The 24,676-nt window shown below is 32.6% G+C and overlaps 1 protein-coding gene across 2 annotated transcripts in view; it reads right to left on the reverse strand.

Annotated features, from left to right (window-relative positions):
* Positions 1-24,676, reverse strand: part of LOC113550512 (protein piccolo-like) — a 134,263-nt gene that overhangs the window by 80,258 nt on the left and 29,329 nt on the right. For both annotated transcript variants that reach the window (XM_026952390.1, XM_026952388.1), the window contains exon 3: positions 17,443-17,523. The gene's annotated coding sequence lies outside the window, so the exon portion shown is untranslated. The remainder of the gene's footprint in view (positions 1-17,442; positions 17,524-24,676) is intronic.

A 24,676-nucleotide genomic window follows, 5' to 3' on the forward strand; every position in this document is an offset into this window, starting at 1 on the left:
ATGAAAAAAAAAACCATATACGTATAAAAGACGCGTACGTAAAGCCAATAAAAATGGGTCGTCGTCACCGTAGTCGCCGCCTGCCTAGCCACACCACCGTGAACCGGTCCCATGTGAAGGAGATACGACGTGCGTTGAAAACATTTTTTTTCCTCAGACTTTTTTTTTTCGTTTAGAGGTCGTTGAACACACCACGGTCTCTTCGAAACCGGTCTACGGTATAAGCGACGGCGACGACGGTATAAATACAATAAAATATTCGTGTATATTCTCGGAGCGGGACGAAAATAATATTACTGACTTGGTCACACTTTGGCGGTTAAAACATTGAGACGAATATACGACGTGGAAAATGTTGGAATGCAGCGGCAACGTTAAAAATTTGTTTACTACAAGCTTTTATGCGCACTCGTAAATAACGTCGTAGATCGTAGTTGTTGAAAAATTGTAATATTACTTAATTTCATTACGTCCTATACCCTCACTAACTGCAGCAATGAGACGCGTGCGAGAGAAGAGACGATCTCAACGCGTCTATGGATTTAAAATAATATAAAATATAATATTATATTTTCAACGTTGAACGAACTGCAGTCAAGCACATTACACTATTGTATAATACATCCGAGTTTTGATTCGTTCATTTATGAAGCGCTTAAGTTATAAACACAACAGTAATACGTATATAATATGATTATTTACAACTGAGACTTAAAGAAAGTAAAAATAATTAGAGTTCTTAAAACAAGTTTTGAAAGAAGCACTAAGTTCTAACTGAGTATAATTTATGAAGATGATTGACTAACACATTTTTGTATTTCGAATATTTACTGAGTTTTTGCATACATTTTGTAATACCACGTTTACGAGAAGATATACTAGAAAAACGTCAATCGAATTAAAGTAAATTTATATATTAAGTAAATAAGATCGATACGCGAAACGCGAACTCGCTGACGTAACACGCAACTAGCAGCGCCGTTCATAATTTCGATTGTAGGTATTTCTTATATTGATATACAATTAAGATTATCGTCGAACGAGTATTAAAAGTGTTAGGTACATACTGTATTGTCTGTATTAATGTAGTAAACTCATGTAACCTAATCGCGTATTAATTGTATTTTCACCTTTTAATTGAAGATTTTGTGGTTATTCTTTGTCGCTTAAAACTTTTATATAACTTTTAAAAATATAAAAAGTTAAATCATCTTTTTTGTGTAAAATTATTAGCTATACGTAACCGAGTAAAAATTTAAGTAACTACCTCATCATTTGTAATTGATAAATAATTATTAATTAATATTAATTGTTATTTTTATTTGTAGCACATATAATATATATAAAATATATAGGTATATATAGGGTAATATCATAGCACATATATAATTTTAAGTGTTATAAAATCCCCACCCTATAATATGAGAATTTAGCATCAAATGGAGTCTGCACACATATTTAAAAAAAAAATCTGAACCATTTTCTTATAACTATATCCATGGATGCAATAGACTATATATTACTCATTAGTGGGTTGTGTTATGAAGTATTTTATATCTATACTGAAACTGTAACGAAAATATCGAAATTAATGCTTCAATAGTAGTAAAAGAGAACGAATTCAATTTTTTAAACGATCGTTCCAAGGACTAAGAACACAATACACATGGCCTGCGGTTTTCATAGATGGGTATTTTTTATAGTCATCAAAACAAAATTATTTTAATATTAATTTTTATTTCTCGGTCGAAAAAGTGTAAAATATATATTAAATGCGCACGTGTCTTAAACTTTTAATAATGACATTAACAATTTACGTAGAAAATTTGAAATAGAAACACAAACTCCGCATACGTTGACTGCGAAGTATTTTGTACAACAGCGCCGAAGGTACCTACTCTCAACGAATGCATATAATAATATCTAAAAGTATAATGATAATAATCTTGTTCTATGTATAAATATGCACACACACATGACGTCACCGCACAATGATTTCGCAATCATACTACCATTTCCACGATAATATTGCTATAATATTAATTTGTAATCGTATAAATATATAATATAATATGGTTGTCGTTTATGAAAAATGCGCAATACGAAGTGCAATATACAATATAATGATAATAATTATTAATTATCACAATTATTATTATCATTATTATTATTTAAACATGTATTGGAGGTTAAGATTTATTATTATCGCTCTTCGTTATTATTTGAATTATTATTGAACTATATAGTTTGATTGCAGTGCCGCGTTTCCGTACAATCAGAGAGCATAATATTATAACTCGTTCGCAATAATTAAAAAAAAAAAAAAAAACAAATATGTACGTCGATGTTTACGCACGTGTTAGCCCCTTTGAAGGTATAAAAATATTGTTATGTTTATCAAACCTGTTCCGCACTAATAAACAACCGGAGGAATAACGCGTGTAATGCGCTCTGTATTATATAGGTGGTCTGCGGTGTTTACGGAAAGAATTTACGTTTGGAATTTTAAGACTTTCGCGCTAACGTTGTACGCGGTTGACGGTGTATAAAAAAATGTGCACAAACAAATAACAAAACACATGTATATCTCCGTTTATAACCAGAATAGAGTAAATAATAAATTTTATTAATTTTATATATTGTAGTATAAACAAAATATAATATTGCCAATAAAGGTATATCACAAACATGCACTGCCTATACTATATACCCAAAAGGCAAGGGCTTAGACCCTGAATGCGTGTCCGAAGAGAACACCACAGTAGTTAACAGTGATAGTGGCGGTTTTGATAAAACACCAAGTGAGGGATTTTTAATTTATTGGGTCCCCACACCATAATTACATATATCAAATAAAAAATACAATTTGTTGATCGTCCTCTATCATAAATGACGTATATTATTCAAAATCATTCCATTGTTATTTAAAAAAAAAAGTTTGAACATATATCGTGAAAATAATATGAACATAAAAAATAGCAAAAAACCCAAGTTGGGACGGTACAGGCGACTGTTATTCCCCACTAAAAACCGCTACTGGATAGTGGTTATTAAGGGTCTAGCAAAAATTGCTAGTGATAACTGATAACCATAATTCATTAACCACAGCTATACCTACCTTCTACGATTTAGACGGGTTAATAACCATTAATAAATAGAGCTAGTTCTCTTTTCTGACACACATTACCTAATATTATAATAGATGAGCCCATCCATTTCTTTATAATCTGTGATGTATAAATCCGATTCTAACCAGAATAGGGTATTTATTTATTTAATATTTTAGTATAATATTATTCTGTTGTAGTTGATATGTGAGCTCATAATCGACATAATCATAATAAATAATAAATGAAACCGTTTTCAAATATCAGATCGATTGCAAAGCACCAGTGTAGTTACTACACTGTAGTATATTATTATTATTTGTTATAACAATATTATCACAGGTATAAATTAAAAATGTCAATTTTCCCGACAAAATAACAAAATTATGTTCACGAATTCACTTTTGTTGTTTTACGATTATTATTATTACAATAACTATGATAAGCGATTATATTTTGAGCTTTATTGAACGAGAAAAATAGTACACATTACACATATCCATGCGTATCTATATGATGTCACGTAGGTAGTCCATAATAATAATAATGATAATAATAATAGAAAGAGTGTGTAATGCTATAGTTACACATACGCGTGCATTAAATTAAAATTAAGAGTTATACCACAACGGTACAACAGTTTTACGAACACGAAACTTGCTGTTTGAATACGAGCTAAATCTAAAATTAGTTTTCGTGCCCGCGAATTATAAATAAATCGTAAAACTGTTTATTCGAACAAACGTTTCGTACGTGTTGGACTTTTAGACGTCTTGTTTAGCTCGTAGCTACCTATGACGACATTGAGAAGATTAAAAACATCGCAATGCATTGGCAATACGGCATACGGACGACGGTATAAACGGTTAAACAGAGCAGGGCGGAGAACAAACGTAATTTCGTGAAATTGCCGACCTTTAGATATATATATATATATATTAATGACAACAATGGCAAAAATACCGTACCGTGCCAATTGACGTAAAACACTAACAACGTTAATACAATATTGTTATGATATTACAATGTTCACAGCATATATATGTTCTCTACACCCTCCCATTGACTGGTTTGCGTTATTATGATAAATAATAACAATTTAGGATGATATATCGTTCCGTACTAAATAATTGCATTGGCGCGGACGTGTGAAAAAAATTGTCCTCGAGAAATATTTTCTTATTTTTTTTTTAATAAATACTGATTTTGAACGACAGCCTTTTAGAAATTTACTACGCGATATTCTGCAGCACACGGTTTTTTTCTTTCTCTGTCCGTCGTTCGGTTAAATTATACATGTGTCATGTACTCATGTATTTTTATTATTTTCGTAATAAAAACGATTTACTATAACATACTTATTAGTTTTGTACTTACTATAGTACTATACAAATTTTATGATTTGGAGCATTGTGATTGATTAGCGCGCACAAGGTCGTGGTGGCGTATAATGATAAAAGAAACAAGTTCATTTCACGTCCAAGTAATGGATAAAAAAATTCAGTTACGACAAACCGTCACGCGTGCGGTGTTTTTCTTTATCTGAACACGACAGAATTGGGTCACCGGCCTCAAGAATAATAACAACAACAACGCTACGGCAAACTGTTCGCCGACTATCGTGTATGTATAGTAATAATATATACATAATATACTACACAATTGTCAAGCGATTCGGTTTTTTTATTGGGAGGGGGGGATTTTCGACACCACTGACAACTGAACCCTGCTCACCGCTACATAAAAGTTTTTGCCAAATTCTGCACTGACTGTCCGTGTATATGTGGGTTACGCATGACGTTATAACCGGAAGTCCGGCAAAGGTTGGACGCATCGATTTTCGTAAAAGTGGGCGTCGTTTTTTATTTACTTTCTCTGACCCCTCCACCAACTACCCCTTCTATATGCCATCGCCACCATCACGTATATAATATACTGTATATACATATACATGTATTATTTCGTATTCGCGGAAAAACTATCTCGTAACTAACTCGTAAGTACGTCAGGCCCCCCACGCTACGTATCTATGAAAAAAGAAAAACTATATTTCGAATCGCATATTGCATCGTTTGTAAATTATTACAGCCTGCAAGTTCACAAAAAACTACTGATCGTATAAAAAAACCCTTTCGACGCACATATCTATATTATATAATGTCGTATATCAGGGGTCGCCAACCTTTTCAAACAAGTGAGCTACTTTTGAAATTTTAAGACTCTAGTGATCGACCTAGGAAGATTTATTTGATGAGCAAAAAAAAAATGGTGTTTTTTCAAATAATAATAATATACGAGAAAAAGTAAACAAAAAAAAATTAAATTTATTAATGTGATAACTGGCATTGGTTTTCTTCTGCAAGTTTTGAAAATTCTGATATATAATTAGAAATAGCTGCTCGTATACTTGAATCCAAATTACTGTTTGTAATTTTTGACCGATGTTTGTTCATTTAGTATTTCATACTCGAAAGTGTTGACTCGCATAACCAAGTTGAACCAAAAAATAAAATTTTACTAAGGGCAATGTTTCGTAGATTTGGGTATTTTTGAGTACTTGCGTGTTTCCAAAACTGTGTCTCAAAATCCCAGAAAATGGATTTGATATAAACTGCACAACTGACTCAAGTATTTTAGTCAAAGAATTTTATTTTAAATTCGGAAAGTAAATGTTGAATTATATTTATGTGGTTTGTAGGATCACAAATATTATCAGAATAATTATTGTTTCTTGAAGCGTAGGGAAATTCTGGACATCATTATTTTTCATTTTATTTTCCCAATATGCTAATTTACTAGAAAAAGCTTGAACATCTGATATCATATTAATAATTTGTTTTTCTTTTCCTTGTAACTCTAAATTTAGGAAATTAATTTATTCAGTAATATCTACTAAAAATGCAAGATCTTCAAGCCATTTTATATACCGATAATGGTGAATTCCTAGAATATAATATAACAATTAATATTATCCGATCATTTATTACGCGATCGACCGATAATGGTAAAATTAATTTTTATAACGATCGGCATGTATTCCTAGAAAGATCGACCAGTAGATCGCGATCGACTGGTTGGCGATTCCTGTCGTATATCTATGATATCTCGCATACCATCCATATAGCAACTGAAATATACCTTCAAAAAGAACCATATTAAAATACTCGGTATATACACCATACACGAATACACCGTATAAGACATATGTATATTATATTTATAGATTCCTGGATAGACTGCAAGAAAAGTTTGTGCTAGGTTCAAACCTTAAAATTTAATATACACACGTGGTAATCGATTTGAGACTTGGGCTTTATAATAGTGCTATAACCGTTCCGATAATGAAAATCTACAACACATGTCGTATATATTAAAGTAAAATATTATTATACATTTTCGACAGTAATATATTATTATTCAAATTTAAAAGTATAGAAAATGAAATTATTATACAAATACCTCGTCTAAAATAATTATAAAGAAACGTCGATTTCGACGATATTGACACGATATTAGCATAATAGTTTTTCTGTAAATATTAACCTATATGTATATATTATATATATTTATGTATAGTAAATATAGTGTTACAGGATACGATAGTTCTGCAGAGCATACTTAAAACTGCAGACTGTAGTTTGTTCGGTTCGAGGGTTTCCGTTGTATAGATGTGAACAATAATTCATAATTCACGGCGAAAAATTGTCGTCAAAGTAAATAATAATAAATATTAAACGTCACGATAAGTCTTTTTGCTCTTTTATAATATATTTCTTGGAAACAGTAAATATAATGGTCGACATTTTAAATAAAAAGCGTCGAATAAATTGCATTTTGTAAAAAATGAACAGGATAAAAGCATAATTAGAAAAATAAATAGACTTCTGTTTAAAAAACTCAAATTGTAATCACGGCGTAACACGAATATTTGCGGCAAAACTATTTATTGTTGGCATTTATAAAAAGGGATAACTAATAATATAATAACGACGGCGGTAAGGAAGTAACAGATCATTTTATTATTTTCGTCGTCAATTCACATATTACCATGGATAATATTATTATATATTTATATTTATATACATAAGTACTCGAGTTCCCCAAAAAACAGTGAGACGATTGACGTATAAAAAACAGAAAAGTTTTTGGGCTGAAATATCGAACTGCAATCTAAAGATTTAATATTTATATTATGCTGGTAATTCTAGCTATTCGCTAACTACCTTGACGTAGTGACGTTAAAAATGTTAAAATTTCACCATTTTAACTGCATTTAAAATGTTGATAAAATAAGTATAATCTAGTACATATGTTATTTATTAAATGAATAATATTAATAACATAACGGAAATGCAATAACCTTGTTTATATTTCAACCACGAAATATAAAATAGAAGAATTAATATAATTTTGTTGAATACATTTCGAGAGCGTAAGATACGACGGACGACATAATTATTCGTCTTTTAATAATAATAATAATTTACTTGAATACTTGAAATCACGGCCATAATAATGTTACGGTATTTATTACATCATAGAACATGTACCTATATTATTATAATATAGTCGTTCGATAACAGATAACATGGTTTACAACAACTGTATCAATATTATTATCAAACTATTCACACTATATATATTATATAATATGTACAGACGTACAGTGCACAGTGCACTATGCAGTACCTGCAGCAGCACCAGCTGCACAGGCCTATATACATATATAATACGTTAACCGTACGTATCGATTTTCAAAACGATAGTAGTAGAAATAAAGAATAGCTGTCTACGTTCGAAGTAGAAAAATCATGTCGTGGTAACCCGCGAAACGATATTGTTTTAAATTGTGTTCGAATATAATTGGTGTGGAATGTGTATGCAGCAACTCGTTTCAGATTTATTTTTCGCGAAAAACTGTGCGGTGAAAGTGAAACTCTCAGACCTTCGGTTACAGCGCACCACGGGAAGAAAAAATGTGTCATGGCAAATTATAATAAACAATATAATATAATTATTATTTACATTTTAAAGGATTCTGCCAGATTAACTATTGATGTCCGTTATCTGCAAAGAATAATACAATATAAGTACACGACGCACGCTTCAAATAAAACGAATTTAAGAACCCAAATCAAGGGTATACGAATTATATCAGTCGATATAATGAATGTTATCATGAGAGGTGAAAAGAAATTTAAACGTAAAATTATTATATTATTATATTACATCCTTTTAGATTCCAACATTCTCGCGATCCTATAATAATACTTATACTTTAATATTAAGTCAAATTAACATAAATATTAGATGATTCTAAAAATTATCCCTATTAACACTTCTTAAACTTATATATCACTTATTAATATCCCACTTTTAGTAATTGGGATATCTTTAGAATTAGGCATTGGCGAATGTGTGGGGGACGAGTCTAAACATTTTTACCCATCATCAATATAAAGTAGCTTTAATTAATATAGCTAAAATAGAATGCTGATGTGTTGTGTTTCATTTTCAATATAACCTAATATTAAATTTGAAATTTCAGAGGTACTTAAATTTACATTGACAAGACTTTGATGTTCAAGTATCAAGTTCAAACAAACGTGAAATACTTAAAACGTTGATGAACATGATCCTAGACAACAATCATCAACAGTATCACTATTCGAATGGTTAGACTTATAATTAATGCTAGTTTTTTTGTTATTTTTACTGAAAATACTAAGCATTATATGATGTTAACTGATAATAATTCTTTTAAAGTTAAAATACATAATATAATATTTTAAATTATAAAGACGTGGGACTTGAGGGCCTGAGAGTGATTAAATGAAAATTCAACCTCCGTAGTTACACTATTGGGAATAATTGCGAGGACACAATTATATTAAATACCTCTGCGGAACGATAATCCAGCCCAGTTGTATATGCGTGCATGCGACCGAATGTTATATTTTATATTGTTATATCGATATAATACTAACGGCGGTACAGTTGTTGTTCAATGAACCACGACACCGCCAAGCCGCATCTGTGGTACGCGTGTGTGTACGCATACGATTCGAGTGCACCGTTTGACCGGAGACAGACGCGTCTCGTCACAACAAAAAAAATCGAACCCGATCACCGTTGATCGTGTACTACACGCCGGGAACAGAGAAAAAACGTTCCACGTCATCGTTTCGGAGCGAATCCGCGTGTCGTTTGAGTACGAGCGAAAACGATATTATGGGAAACAACGTTGAAAGAGAAATCCAGCAGGTAAAAATAAATAAATGCAACTTGCGATAATATTCCAGAGCGGAAATTATTCCCGTGTTTTTCGCGTACGCGCGTCGACGGTGTAATTATAATGGGAAACTTTATTTTTTCTCCACGACGACGACGCAGGTACATTTTGTAATTTATTCGCCTGTTAACACACGTACGCCGTAAATTTATAAGGAGAGTATAAAAAGAGAACGACGGTCGGTCGGGTGGTGGAGAGCAGTAACAGAGTAGACGCGAGTCTCGCTCGCACCAAAGAGAACGGCGGCGGCTGGTCGTGTACAGTGGGTTTTTCGGGTGAAAGCAGCACCCTCCACCCCGCATCACCGCCATGACAGTGTAACGACCGGTGCAGTACGCGGCGCATAATTCGGAGAAAGTGTTTCTTTACGAGAGGAGAGAAAAAAAATGTAAAAACTCGACGAGCAGCGGCGACGGCATTCGATATTCGTCCCTACGGGAGTAGGAGGTGCAGGTGGTGGAGGATGTAATGGTGGTGGTTGTAGCGGACGAGTGGTGGTGGTGTTCGGCGGCGGCGTTCTATTGCCGGGTGATATAGAAACCACTACCGCTGCTGCTGCCGCCACGTGTAAAGAGCGAACGGGAGGGGATACGGATCGTAACGACTCGGCTGCCGCCGTGCCATTTTATACGAACGCACAAAATGCATTACGCGACTTTAATATTATTGTTATTACTATACAATATAACGTAATATCATAATAATTATTATACACTATAATATTATGTATATTATTATACGCGGGTCTGGCCAAGATATTATATACCTTTATACCAACCCAAATCTATATAAACACGTATCTTCTAAGTAGTAAATCATACTTTGCGATCTAATAATACACGATACGAACTTATGATATGTATGTATACTATACTGCAATAATTTTTAAAAAAATTACATACTTTCTTTTACCTACGTATTTTTAGTTATGATAAATATGTATTGATTTGTTTGATCATACCACCTAATATTATAAATCATACGTATTTATGGAAAAACGAAAATGTTCAATAAATGTTTAGGCGGCATACACGTGTGAAAGTAGATATAAATTTATATTAATATTATATAAAATATATAAATAATAATAATCATTATCACCACTAATTAAGAAGTATTGACGTAGCACTCATTAGTACTAGTTGAAGGGAATGATAGAGGAGGTTAATTATGATAATAGTTATCCATCGAAGGGTTTCTATAAAAAATGTACTTTTAAATTTTTCTGATAGGGCCAATATATAGGGGGTTTGAATATTTATGTAAAAGGTTTATAGCTATATAAACTATGAAGACACAATTCGTTTACAACTCTATAGACTTATATTACTTTATTAGTTATTAATTTAGTACTATATTACTTTAACTAGTACTTGATGGTGTATTAGAAGATGTTAATAACTGTATCTTTGAGTTCTTGTTGATAACGAGTATACTCCCGATATTATTTTAATAATATATAATAATTTGAACGTAGCCCGAAAAGTGTCGAAATTGTATATTTTATGTTACCCAATTATATAGTGTATAATTTATATAAAGAATGTAATATATGTTATCTATTAAAGCTGGATGTAAAAATGTGTCTGGATGTAAACTGTAATCGAATGAGTTGTGAAGAAAACATATATTTTTTCCTTACGCGGAGGCGTTCTTTTTTATCACCGTTGTGGATACGAGAATATTCCTCCGCCCCATCATCTACTCTGTCGGGTCTTCGGTCGACACCACGCAACCCCGATCTTTCGATTTAATATAACATAATATAATGATGTTCATAATAATAAAAAACTTGCGTTATTTAGTCATTTCAATCAACTCGTTCTTTCGTTGAACATTTTTTTTTTAAATAAACCGTATAATAACGGTGAATCGATTCGTTCCGAAACTATCGTTGGCAAAGTTACACTATTTTTCACAAAAACTTGATGACTTACGGGATATCGTGTTTAGTATACATATGTTATAATATAATGTGAATCCACATCGGCGCGAAATCTTAGGGCCCTAGGCAATCATTATATGGACACGATGATAGACGATGATAGTATATTATATTATATTACAATACAGAAATGGAGGCGTTATCGGAATAATACTGTTTGCCGATTAGATTATTATTTGTATGTAGTGGATGTAGGTAACCATATAGATGCACATGCACTGGACATCACAATTTTATTATTATACGAGTGTAGGAAAATTTTAATTGCGATGTTCCCGAAATCCCGAGTGTATTATAGTTTATGAGGTACGTAATAATGATATTATGGATGTTCGCCGTTCAGCGGCCAAGTATTTCGTTAATATTATAATATATACTTTACGGTTCTGAAAACAATCACGTTCACTAGACGAATATATGCAATTACATAAAACTGTTTAAATTATTTTTTAATAACAAAACGAATTAATATTCGTTTTAATTAATTATATTATTGTAATAGACGAGATTTAACGACTATTTGTATACAAGAATTGTACCTCGAGCAGCACAATACACTGTGGACTGTGGTTGTAGACGGTCAAACCCATGAACATAAATATTTTAATATTAAATAATACATTTCCTTTGTATGTGTTTATTTACCGAGTGTTAAAATACATAATTCAATGGAATTATATTGTTATAACTACAAGAAACTTTTCTACGCAACTTTTATTTATAGGATAGTAATTCTCGTGATTCTTATCATAGCAAAGTTCAGAAGTTCCATCACGAGTTGAGAATATTTTCTCGTGTTCCATGTGCACACTGTTAGCTTTTATAGTATTATTACTATTATTTCTTTAGTAAATATAACAATATTATTATATCGATCGCATGACAACGGCGTAATCGCGTAAAACTATTTTGAACGTTATTGAAGAATTTGAATTTTGCCTATCTATATATGGTGTATCCTTTAAGACTTTAAAATAATACAGTTAGTTATTTTATTTTTTCACACCAATACGATTATTCTATAGTTACTAGCTATATAGCAATATAAAAGGTTATCATGATTTTTGCCATTATACCTGATAATATTGTCATTATCTAAGGTTTCTAAATTGTTTTGTATTATGATAAGCACAAAGCAAGGTTAAGTTAGCAAGCAGTATTGTGATAATCAAGTCGATAACCGAAAATAGTTATAATAGTTTTTATCAAAAATATGCTCAACGGTTGATAGTAGTTGTGATGATCGATATAGGTGTCTACAAATAGTTTTTCCACGGAGACATAACTAATTCGGGACGGTAATTGTATTTTGACCATCAACAGATATGCAACATAATGCAAAAGGATTTTAGCAATAGATAAATGAAAACTATACTGTAAGTGCTGTACAATAAACAAGTAAAAGTAAATGGAAACAAACTTAAGGAGAGTATTATTATAGTAACGTTGTTAATTTATTTTCCTTATCATATTCTAGGAATTTTTCAAAAGACTTGCATTTATTAATAATAAACATACAATATGTATTCTATAAAATATTAGCAAATAATAAATATCTGCGTAAAACAAATTCAAATCGATTTACGAGTATATTCAATTTATCTGTTTCATTTAGCTTAGAAGCAGACTAACGAGTAAGGAAAAAATGAATTTATCGTAATTTATTAGTAAAATGTGTATATTATTTTGTATCTTCAGACTGATTTTCACGAAGAAATAATGAAACTCAACTGTCAATATTGACGTAATCGTACAACGCAGTCAATGCCTGTGTAAATGTAATGAATTGTGTACAGTGTTGCTCTATATGAAGTTACACATTAATAGAAACTTAGTCGTAAACATTATAGTCCAAACCACAACGACAATATATTACAAAGACGTTAAATTAATGTCAGATTCTTAGTTAGAATAACTAAACGAAATTATTTGGCAGTCGGCACATGAAAAAATTGTGAAAATAACGTTGTTCACGCTAAGTTTCTGAGGACATACTTAAAAAAATATGAAAATTTGATCTTATTATGGAAAATTATATTTTAAATCTTAACTTAACGTTATTTCCTATTTATGCAAAATGTATGTACTCATAAATATTCTAAAAGATAAATTAGTACTATACCTATACGGCTATACTATATTATTGTTATTATTTTGTATAAAAACAACTGAATATAATAGAGCAAATTCAACTTTTTATTTTTATATTTGCAGGTATAAATTTCAAATTTGCTGATTTTTACCTAAATAATAAATAAAATACGTAATAAATTATAATACTGCATTCTAATCTCATTTTTAACAATTTGATAATTACTGCACTTGTCAATAGGAGAACAGTACATAGTGAACTGTAATAGAATATTAAGTACAAGGATGTATTCGTGTAATGTGTACTAAAATTGTTATTATATCTGCTGTAAGAAACTCTAAACCTATATGCTAAAATCACGGTTACCTTAAATACATCTTTCTAGAAGATTAAGCTGACCAGCCGAACAACTTGTAAGCAAATTTCTCTCTTTTATTATTCAATATATAATGTTCCATTCAGCATAAATTATAACTATAGAATGATCACAGTCCATATATTTAAGTTTATAATATTAAAACATTGTAAACGTATTTAGTATGTTGACGAAATTAATTGAATAGTAAAAAAAAATACATTTTAAGTGGTAACTAACAATATACTATACTATATTGTTATTAATGTTATTAAATGCACGGCGATAGCACTTGTTGGAACAGGAATGACATGATTCCGATAAATCGACGACAACCAAAGCGAGTTCAACGATATTGTTTATGTGATTTCGCTTAGAACACTGTTCGCGTAAAACCTGGCTATAGATATAGACCACGGTCCACAATTTGTTGTCCAAAAATTATGTTCCTCAAAAAATCCTATCTAGTTTCGTTTTGAGAATATTTTATAACGCTCCCAAACGTTTTGGGCGAACTACGTATATTCGCGCTCGGGTAGGTCGGTCGGTCGTTATAGTAATGTATATAATAAATAATAATAATATTATGCAGTTTCACTTTCGCAGAATGGGCAGAAAACAACTTTTACACGACCGCGCGACGTATATATTCTTCTTCCATTCGCCGGCCGCGATCGTTATTATTATTTTTATTATATTATATCTACCTACGCTTGCAGTAAATAATAATAATAATATTAATATGGTATTATTAGTATCGCGAGTCCACGACGGAAAACTATTCGGTTATGTCGCTTTCAAAAAATACTTAAATACCTTAGCATCGTCATACCGCCGTACACCTCACGGCGGTTAAAATTCTATACGAATAAGTAATAAGTAATAACAATTATTGTGAAAATGATTCATCAATATCATGGTGCATCCGACGAACAGCCATTAATTATAAAATATATAGTCTAGCGGATGAAATATTGAAGTATTAATAATAAATTTTAATATCGCATCGATTAATGCATATATTATGGTCATAAACGACATAAACTCATAACATTCATAACTTATAATATTATAACGGAGTAATTACAGATTATGTGGAAATTATACAAAATGGAACATTTTATTATGTATTTATGTATTTTCGAATAACAATATTACACGTTTTAAGTAGGTATGTAATGTTAAGCGTATTTGATAAAACTCCAATCGAAAAGTTTAGGACGTGACAAGTTTTGGTCAATTAAGAACACCCAATTTCAAGATTTACCGTACTATAACAAATATCGGTATATTGAAGTACAGATTTTTCCACATAGATTATCTAATGAAGTATAACGTTCAAAAATGTACCTTTGAGGAATATTACGACACGCTCAACTTAATCATCGTGACACCGTCGAACTTTTCATTTTCATGCGAATAACGACATCCACGCGCGATCTTCAACAGACTGCGTTTACTTTTGTGAGTGTTTCACTTATTTTTTGTAGTTGTAACTTGTAATCGATTTGAAACGAAAGAGAATTGTTTTTAGGAAGTGGTCGTCTACAATATAAATAGTAATATGCAATCCGATCCAATTGTACACGCATATACTATACAGTATATACTGACTACTAAATAATAATTATTATATTTATATCGCGCGTCAGTATGAATTGCGAATTTTTACAGCGTCGTAACAACAATCATTAAATGTAAAATGGCGACGGTTATACGTTATTTATTTATTACATTATTATTATTACTATTATTGTACATGCTATTATTTTATTTTGCACTGAGTTCACGTTTCACGTACGAATTTAAATAATATCTCGATTTTACTAGGAAGATATAAAATATTAATTCAGTGTTGTTTCTATAGGAACTACTAAATACGTATTAATATATTATTATGATCTTTAAGTTTTTTGTATAGATATCTCAAGTGATTAACAATTTAAAAAAAAAAAACTCCTGTCAGGAATTACCCTGTCGGTCTTTCAGACTCAACTGATGGTATAAAGTTTGAATCTCCGAGTAGGCTATGGCAGGAATAATAGAACTAATCATTTGGCTTTTTTGTAAAGAGCATAATTTGTCGACTCATTTAAAGATTCAAGATTCCTTTTTAAACAGATTCGTCGATATGTATACATTTTATATTATAGGGTTTAAGAGAAAATTTAATTTTAAGTTTATTTCCTGCCGTCAACATCTCGTCTTCCCTCTATTGATTGGTAAAATATAAAATATCCATCATGATCAGACACTTAGCGGCTTGATATAGATGTTCTGTACCTGCTTTCAAAACACTGGGAACATCGCTAAATATTATAAAAATAAAAAGTGCCAGTTATTTTATATACACCAAATAATAATAATTATTATATTCTTCCTGTCGTCATACGGTAGTAGGCATACGCGCATTACGAACACGGTGTGCGAATCGAACGGCGAAGAACAGTGCGCGGTGTGGTTAGCGGTGAGTGGATGGGAAACGAGCAATCGTGGTCATCTTTACGGGCGACTGCGCGACGACGACCGTATACGCTCGCGTCACGTGCGAGGTGAAAGAATGATTTACACAAGATCGAGGTTTTGTATTAACCTTGGCTAGAGACGTCGCCATCGCCGTCGTTGTTGTTGTCGTAGTATTACGAAACCAATAAATACATCAAACTAATACGAATTAATATACGAAAAACGGCGGCCGAGCGTATACTATGTGTACACTGCTATTATTATGTACTCGGACATATCGGTTTATTTCCTCGATATATTTTATAAATTGTATTATTATTAATATTATACATTACACTACGTTGTGAATATAATATTATTAATATTCACAGATATCTTCACTAAATAAGATTAGGAACTCTGAATGTGTCGAATACAGAATAATTGAAGCATGATGTAGTATATTATAGAAGTCTGTACATACTTATATAATATTATATATGCGCGATATTACGCATAAAATATTGTCTACATTCTACAGTTTGCAAATACGGAATAGGAACTACGACATTATTAGTATTGCTGTTGCCAGTATAGATAGCTATATAGGTATTCTACCAGTGACCAAAAACTATACTCAACGATAAACGTATAGTTGGAAACTAAAAAAAAAAAAAGCAAACCGAAAAATTAATAGGAATACCCTATTATAAAATATTATAATTTATTTTGTAAATGTAACTACGAAGATACTGCGAATGTTTCACGGAAAACAAACTACGATAGAATGTGCGGTCGGTGCAATAGAAACCGCCAATAATGCTTATCAGACATTATATTACGATACAATCGGCGAGCACACTCAAAGATAATACTTAATAAGACGTTCATATTTTTTTTACGCTTTTATCCGTCATCGTCGTGCGACTGAGTTAACGTAGCTACAACTAGTTGTAAGGTCATGTATATTATAATTTATAAGTATTACTTATATAAGCATCATGGAAATAAAACCAAATGACGATTTATATGCGTATTGCTAAAACCTTAGATCATATACAGTACATTATATAGTATATGATCTAAAGCTAAAACAAATGCAATCTACTACGATAATATTCTTCGAATTTTGAAAACGATTGAATTAAAAAATCGTATTTTTTTAATTGTTTTTATGCGAAAGAAGTACATGTTTAAAATTCTTACCTTCAATGTACCGATGTACGACACTGGAGTATCCGCTGCAGATGAAAATTCTATAGGTTCTATGAAACCACTTTACATAACCTAAAAAACAAAATAGATTTCTGCGATTATACATAATGTAATACATAAATATAAATTAATAATTTTATACTTATACGTTATACCATTGATTATAAATTACATATTATATTCTTAAATATTATTAGTATTATTTTATTTAATAAAAAAAAAAACATTATTTAGTTCTTATATTATCGTAGTAAATTATTAGTAAATATAAACAAATGTTTAAAATTACAAATACCGTATAGTGTATACAATAAGTTATTGAACTAATAATTAATTATTGGTTAATTGAGATTTTATCAGTTGGTCAAAAACTGGAAATTATACTGTCGCGGAACAACTGATTAATAAAAAAACGTTATTTTTGCATGAATACGTTTTTTCTCTATTACCTAGCAGAAATAATTAGGGTCAAGGCTGGAATCAAATTACTGTTCTATCACAATTATTATTGTCACCATGAGATCGAAAACATTTTGTTATTATAAAACACACACGCGGCGATGTGATAAATATCAAACACTGGTACTGACGGCGATTTCACATTTTTATAACACAACCGAACATAAATATAAATCTGTTATTAAACAACTATTAATACGAAATCACGTGGACATGATGTATTCGATTTTCGTAGGACGACTGTGAAAAATGAACAATCAGTTTATATTTTTGCATAATTTCAGTTCTTAAAAAAAAAACTTTCTTTTAGACGGATTTAAATAGAAACGACCGGTAGTCGTTTTTTCACAGGTTTGACATTGGCGAAACAATTTGTCATTTATGTGTCAAGCAGACGCATATTATTACTGTAGTGATGTCCGTCCAGATAAAAAGGTTCGTATATTATTAATATTATTACAATTTATAACTATGGAACTTGATGATATACGTATGTTTGTCTAGTGCAATAAACGAAAGAAACGCGATCAGTATCTAACCTGAATTTGTAGTGGCAGAGTGGCACATGCAGGATTGCAGTGACGTGCGAAAGCTGAAGCCCCGAAATAGGTACATGTAAACTGTAGAGCGAAATTAAATTAATTTACTTCTAATACCTAAGAAGACGGAAACTATCCGATTTTTCCACAATAGAATAAATATATATACTTTAATTCCTATGTATGCGTATATTATGCTTATGCATAATATTACAAACACGATGTGTATTGTATATTCGTAGGAGCGCTGTGAATTTCATTCCAGCCTCGTGTGAATATAACAACGCGTGTAAAATGTGTATTTTTAGTACAACATACTTGCAATATAAATATTATAATGCCATTTTCACATGACAATCGTCAAACTTTTCATAAAACTCTGACCGCAGTCAAACTCAGGATATAGTAATCAATTCGAACGAATAAACGACGATATAGCGCGCGCGCACAGTTAATATGATACCAAGTAGTAGGTAGTGTTCGAGTAAAACCTGTACAATTATTGTAAAACTACAACGGTGCAGCTGCAGTGTACATTATTTATACTTGTATGTATAGCGTTAGCAAGTGTTCTATATATATTATTATATTATATAATAATAATATGCAAACTCGACGGTAGCGGAAAATCAATTCGTTTTTGCGTATCGTGTACTGCAGGAGGTTGTTTGAAGACGATGCATTTTTTTTTTCATTTTTCCTTGACGGCTGCGAAAGAACATAACAACAGACGACGATCGATCTATTGAAGGTCTTTTAAACCGTACACGCTTGTCACAGCAGTGCGCCTGGTTCGCCTGCAGCTGTGGGTAGCTGGTACTGCGAACATTGCGAATAACATGCGCCCGCTCTATTTGTTAGTTATGTTTGTTTTATACTTATCACATATATTATAACACGCATGACATACATTCTACGGGTTTACACATAATACTCAATACTCATACTCAACTATAAATACTATACATTTTACGGTGGTATCCAAATTTCATGATTTTTCATAGATAGCCCAATTAGTGCAAAATAGACAAAGTTTAATTAACTGTTAGTTTTTTCTCTCTCTTTGTATATTTTTTACCAGTAGAATATCTTAACTAGCAAATTGTTTTTATTATTAACTCTCAATTTAAATTTTAAGCTTGTTAATACATACATACTTTAGATTTTTCTGTTTTATAAAAACAAAATTACAATATTAATTGAGATCAGTAGAATTATCTATGTATATACATTATAAATTGTAACAAATTATATGATGGCTGTATAGGTAATCATTTTATATAATTGTAAATATATATACTGGCTATTCCTATTAAATTTATCATTTTTATAAGTGTATTATAACTATAAGTATATTATAATCATTATATAAGTTGTTTGAATCATACGCCTCAATTAGAATCGTTAGTGTAAACGCAACGCGATCTATAACTTTGGTCAATTTGGTATAGACAAATTGAAAAATTAGGTCCTAAAATTAGATACTATAACTTATTTTGCACTTATTAGTGTGTTTTTACGCATTTTTTTGGATTATGTTTGGGTTATATTTTAAGGTTGTCGGCAAAAACCCTGTAAATATATTATTATTATGTGTTAAGGAATTTTGTAGGGTGAATAATAAAACCACTATCGAAAAATTATTGTACTTTATTGTACATAAAAGATGCTATTTTATCCTCCCACAGCCACCATAAATAACCAATAGAACGGAACTAGATTTTGTTTAAGAATATAAGCTCGATCGCATGGCAGCGGATATGTGTATTGGCGGTAAAGTTTGGGTTAAGTGGTGCTATAAAGATCAAATTTTACATTGCGATTTCCGAATTAGTAATATTTTCTTATTAATACATATCATCTATTCTATATTATACATCCTAATATTATCACTAAACAGATCGATTGACTTCGACGAGGAGAAATACCTACTTTAAGTATATATTAAATATTATCGGAAAATCTCGTATGGATCAGCGAAAACGCCGGTAATTCGACACTCGGGGCTTAACCATCAAATGCTCGTCAGTGAAAATGGTTGGCGCGAAAACCACGTGTATCGATTACACACGTATAGCCCGCACGGCTCACACACATTAATATTATTTATTATTATTATTATATAGGTGTGCGCATTCGCTACGGTGCAGATGACGTATACAATAGTCGAGGCGGAAAATGGTATCTATGTAATATAAATTGCTTATTGATCAATTAAGCCGTTAATCTTCAGTAGCCGTTTAGTGTTATATAAATACGAGCGTGAGTGGGCAGTTGAGGTCAGCAGCGATGATGGCATTTCAAGGGGCGATTACGCAGCATACGCGCAGAGTATTACCTACCTACAAACCACATAGTATGATATTATTTCCTAAAATCATGAAATGGCAATATTTTTTCACCAATAACTGACCTTGTTTTCAAATTACTTGGTCATGAGATCCTAAATATCCTAATTATGTTTTTATCTTTATATTAATAAATATAGAAAATTAAAAATAATTTAGGTACAAGTTATAAATAAAATTTGATTAAAATAGCGTTTGCAGTTATAGATGGTAAATTATTATGAATTAATTTATTTGTAAGACGAATGAGTAATGAGTTTACTAATGGCCATTGTCCATAGTCCATATACAATAAGTCATTGTTATTTGTTGTTATAGAAACAATATAATATATATATAAACAAAAAAAACAGAGAATATTTATAGTTAATTTAAGTTATTCAGGGTAAAATATGAAATGTCAAAATTACGTAGACGAAATAACGAAATACCTCGTACAGATTCGTTAAAGATCGATATCCAGATAAATGGTTTTCAGTTTAAAAATCGTATTAGCAAATAATAAATTATGTATAAATTAATGATAATTTATATGCTTGCAAAGCATTGGTAAAAAGAAAAACTACCATCTCCCGATGCAATATTAAATTTACGATGAGTTAAACTTAAATCATCCGATAAAAAAAAATTTGAAAATATTTCAACAGATTTGAAATTTGAAAAAATTGGCGAAATGTGCTTCTCGGATATGCTGGTTTTTTTTCAACAACGTACCAATCGGACCCCAGTGCGACTCTTGCGTACTGGCGTAGTGTCGTGTGTAGTCCGATATCGACTCTGTCACGGGCGCGCGCGCGGAGGAGACCGGCGGCACGTTTCCAAACGAAACAACAACCTTGCTCGAGACATGACGAATTTTTTTTTAGTATCGTTATTTACGGATTATTTTATACGCTCATAGTTGTATGTACACAATTGCTGAGTATACATAATATGTAACTATGTAAATTATAAGTGGTAAGTCGTAATACATACCTATATTGTATATTATTATGTTTAAACCGCGCGCTGTTACTGTCGTTAAATAATATTGTCAATGTGTCACGTGTGCGTGCGGGTATAATATCGGACCGTGTACCCGAACACACGTGTTCCAAACAAATTTCAAAACTGCTTGTCCTGAACCCGAACGAGCCTTTGTGTGTCACTGGAAAAAAATGCACATAGCACCACCGCGGCACATACGCGGCGTACAACGTCATAATATTATTGTCACAATGTATAATATTATCACGTAATATATTATTATACATATATACTCGTATAAACACAATTATAAAAGTGTATTTAAGCATAATAATTAGTGTTTGTTTTCCGACGCGTATAATTAATGAATTATACATCGCGTTGTAAAACATTATTCATGGACATGGTTCGCATTACTCTTGTCTGCCGCGTGGTATTATCCGTAACGGTATACGTTCGCGGCGTTGATTCGCTATGTAATTTTGCATTTGCCTAGTCTGTGCGCTTTTCCGCTTTTACCTCGCCCCGGCTTCGTCTGAACGCGACACGAAATAATATTATACAAAATACATATTATTATTATTATTATTATTATTATGTTGTTACAACGCACGAGGGGATGGAATATATACGAAGTAGTCGCGCACACGATAATAATATTTCAGGCGATTGGCGTCGTACCGTATACGGCGTATACGTACATATATAATATATATAACGCAAAAGATAATAATATCAGTGAAGCTCGCACACGCCAACGAATCGAAAACGGCTGACCCAGATAACAGACGATGATATCGTATTATAATGTAACGCGTACCACCGAGACGTTTTTATTGTTGCTGATCGCGTTCGCGGTTAATCCGGTGCGCGGGTGGCAGCGGAAACGTTGAAACTCTCGTGTCGTTTCGCAAAACTGGGCGGCCGCGGAGAAGGGAAAGCACTGATGCACCACACATGCGACCAACGAGTGTTCATATCGTGTTGTTTTAACGTAAAAAGGACGCACGCGACACGGGCAGTTTGAATGTTCATGACATTATTGTTTGCAGCATGTATGTATATACAAGAGATGTAATATTTAAATATATTAAATACATTATAATAATATGTAAACGCGAATAGCGCGACTACGTTTTTTTGTTTTTGGGTCACCAGCAGATACGAAGTTAGTATACGTATATATATTGTATAAACCACGACTTCTATCTGCACGCAGCGTATAATGCGATGACCTAGTTTGCGCGAATCTCATCGTCTCCTTTTTCTGTATACACGTTACACCTACACATCAACCATATATCACTAACCTGCTCTCTTCTCGTGCCATAACGTATCGTTATGGGTGTAAAATGGTACGCGAAAAAGGTACTAAAAAGCACATGCAGTGCTGACAATGGTCTTGTTCGCCTACTATACGGAATCACGCCCGGTGACACAAGTTTGAGTCTTCTACGCGTTGCTCAAAACACACACACACAAATCCATTTCCCGGCGTCCTAAGTATACACATCACGGTTTAACGACAGGATTGGAAGTGGCGGCGGCGTTTCGATTCTAATTTCAGGGAGGTGCTGCCCCCCGCCACAGTGGCGGCGAGAGTAGTCGGGATGGTTGCACGTATATTTATATATATATATATATACACAATGTATTATATGTATATAGGTGTATACAATGTATTATAAGCATATATATATATATATATACGTTATGTATATCAAAAACACGAGAGGGGAATCGTTTCCGGAACGCGTTCCCGGGGCTAACGCCACACCGCTTCGCCGACACCACGCGCGCGTTTATATATACCCTCCTCGCCGATCGATGTGCGCGCCGCACATACACGCACACCGACACACGAGCACGTACACGAGGGGAAACCCCCAGTCATCGCCGGTGCACGGGTGGGCACAATGGCCGCCCCACCGCACCGTCTGCGCGCTTTATATAATATGACCATCTCCCCTCTCCGCCCTGATTGCCGTCGTTTACGATCGGCGCGGGGGCGCGGGGTAAAAATCGCCAAGACCCCTTTCGTGTCGGGTATATTATTTATATATATGTGTGTGTGTGTGTGTGTGTGTGTAACGTATATCATCGTGTGTTTGTGTGTGGGTGTGCTTGCGCGTGTAAGCGGGAGTAGTCTGAAGGGCGGATGGGTGGCGGGCTACACCCCGGTTGTGATGGCGAAGAGGGTGGCGGTTACGGTGCACGGTGTTGTAGACGTCGCGCGCGCGCTCGTAAAAACTGAAAACTATATAACGCGCGCGACGTCGGCGGCGGCGGCGTTAATGACGACGTTTCGACGGGCGGCGGTGATACGACCACCTCGGCCATCGCCGTCGTTTAATAATTATTGTTATTACCGTATATAGAGGCCGTAAACGCGAGCACGACTAGAGCAGGCGACACAATATTGTTAATATTAATAAAACTATTATATATATATATATATATATATAAACGTACGTCGCATATACGTGTGTAGCTGGTGGTGTACGACGACAACAATAATATATTACACACCAAACGGGGTTGTCGTTATTGTTATTACTTATTATAATAATACCGTATTACCGTCGCAGTTACGCGGAAGTTTCGACCGCGCGCGCGAACGGCACACAATGGCAATGTCGTATTTGTCGATGCACACACACGATAAAGTTTTTAACGCAAAAAAACACGTTCTAGCCGTTTGCTATATGTATTACATTATATAATATTATTATAATTTGTATAAAAATATAATGTGCATCATGCACGCGGCGACTGCACCAGTAATAAAAAACTCGTCGACGAAGGCTGCAGTTTTCGTTATTGCCATAAATGGGTGGCGGAGGAGATGTTATAATTTTCTTTTCGAAACTCAACGAAAACTTTGCACTTGCTCAATACATCAATACTACGAAG

This window comes from Rhopalosiphum maidis, chromosome 4 (genome assembly GCF_003676215.2).
Source record: "Rhopalosiphum maidis isolate BTI-1 chromosome 4, ASM367621v3, whole genome shotgun sequence".
NCBI lineage: Eukaryota > Metazoa > Arthropoda > Insecta > Hemiptera > Aphididae > Rhopalosiphum > Rhopalosiphum maidis.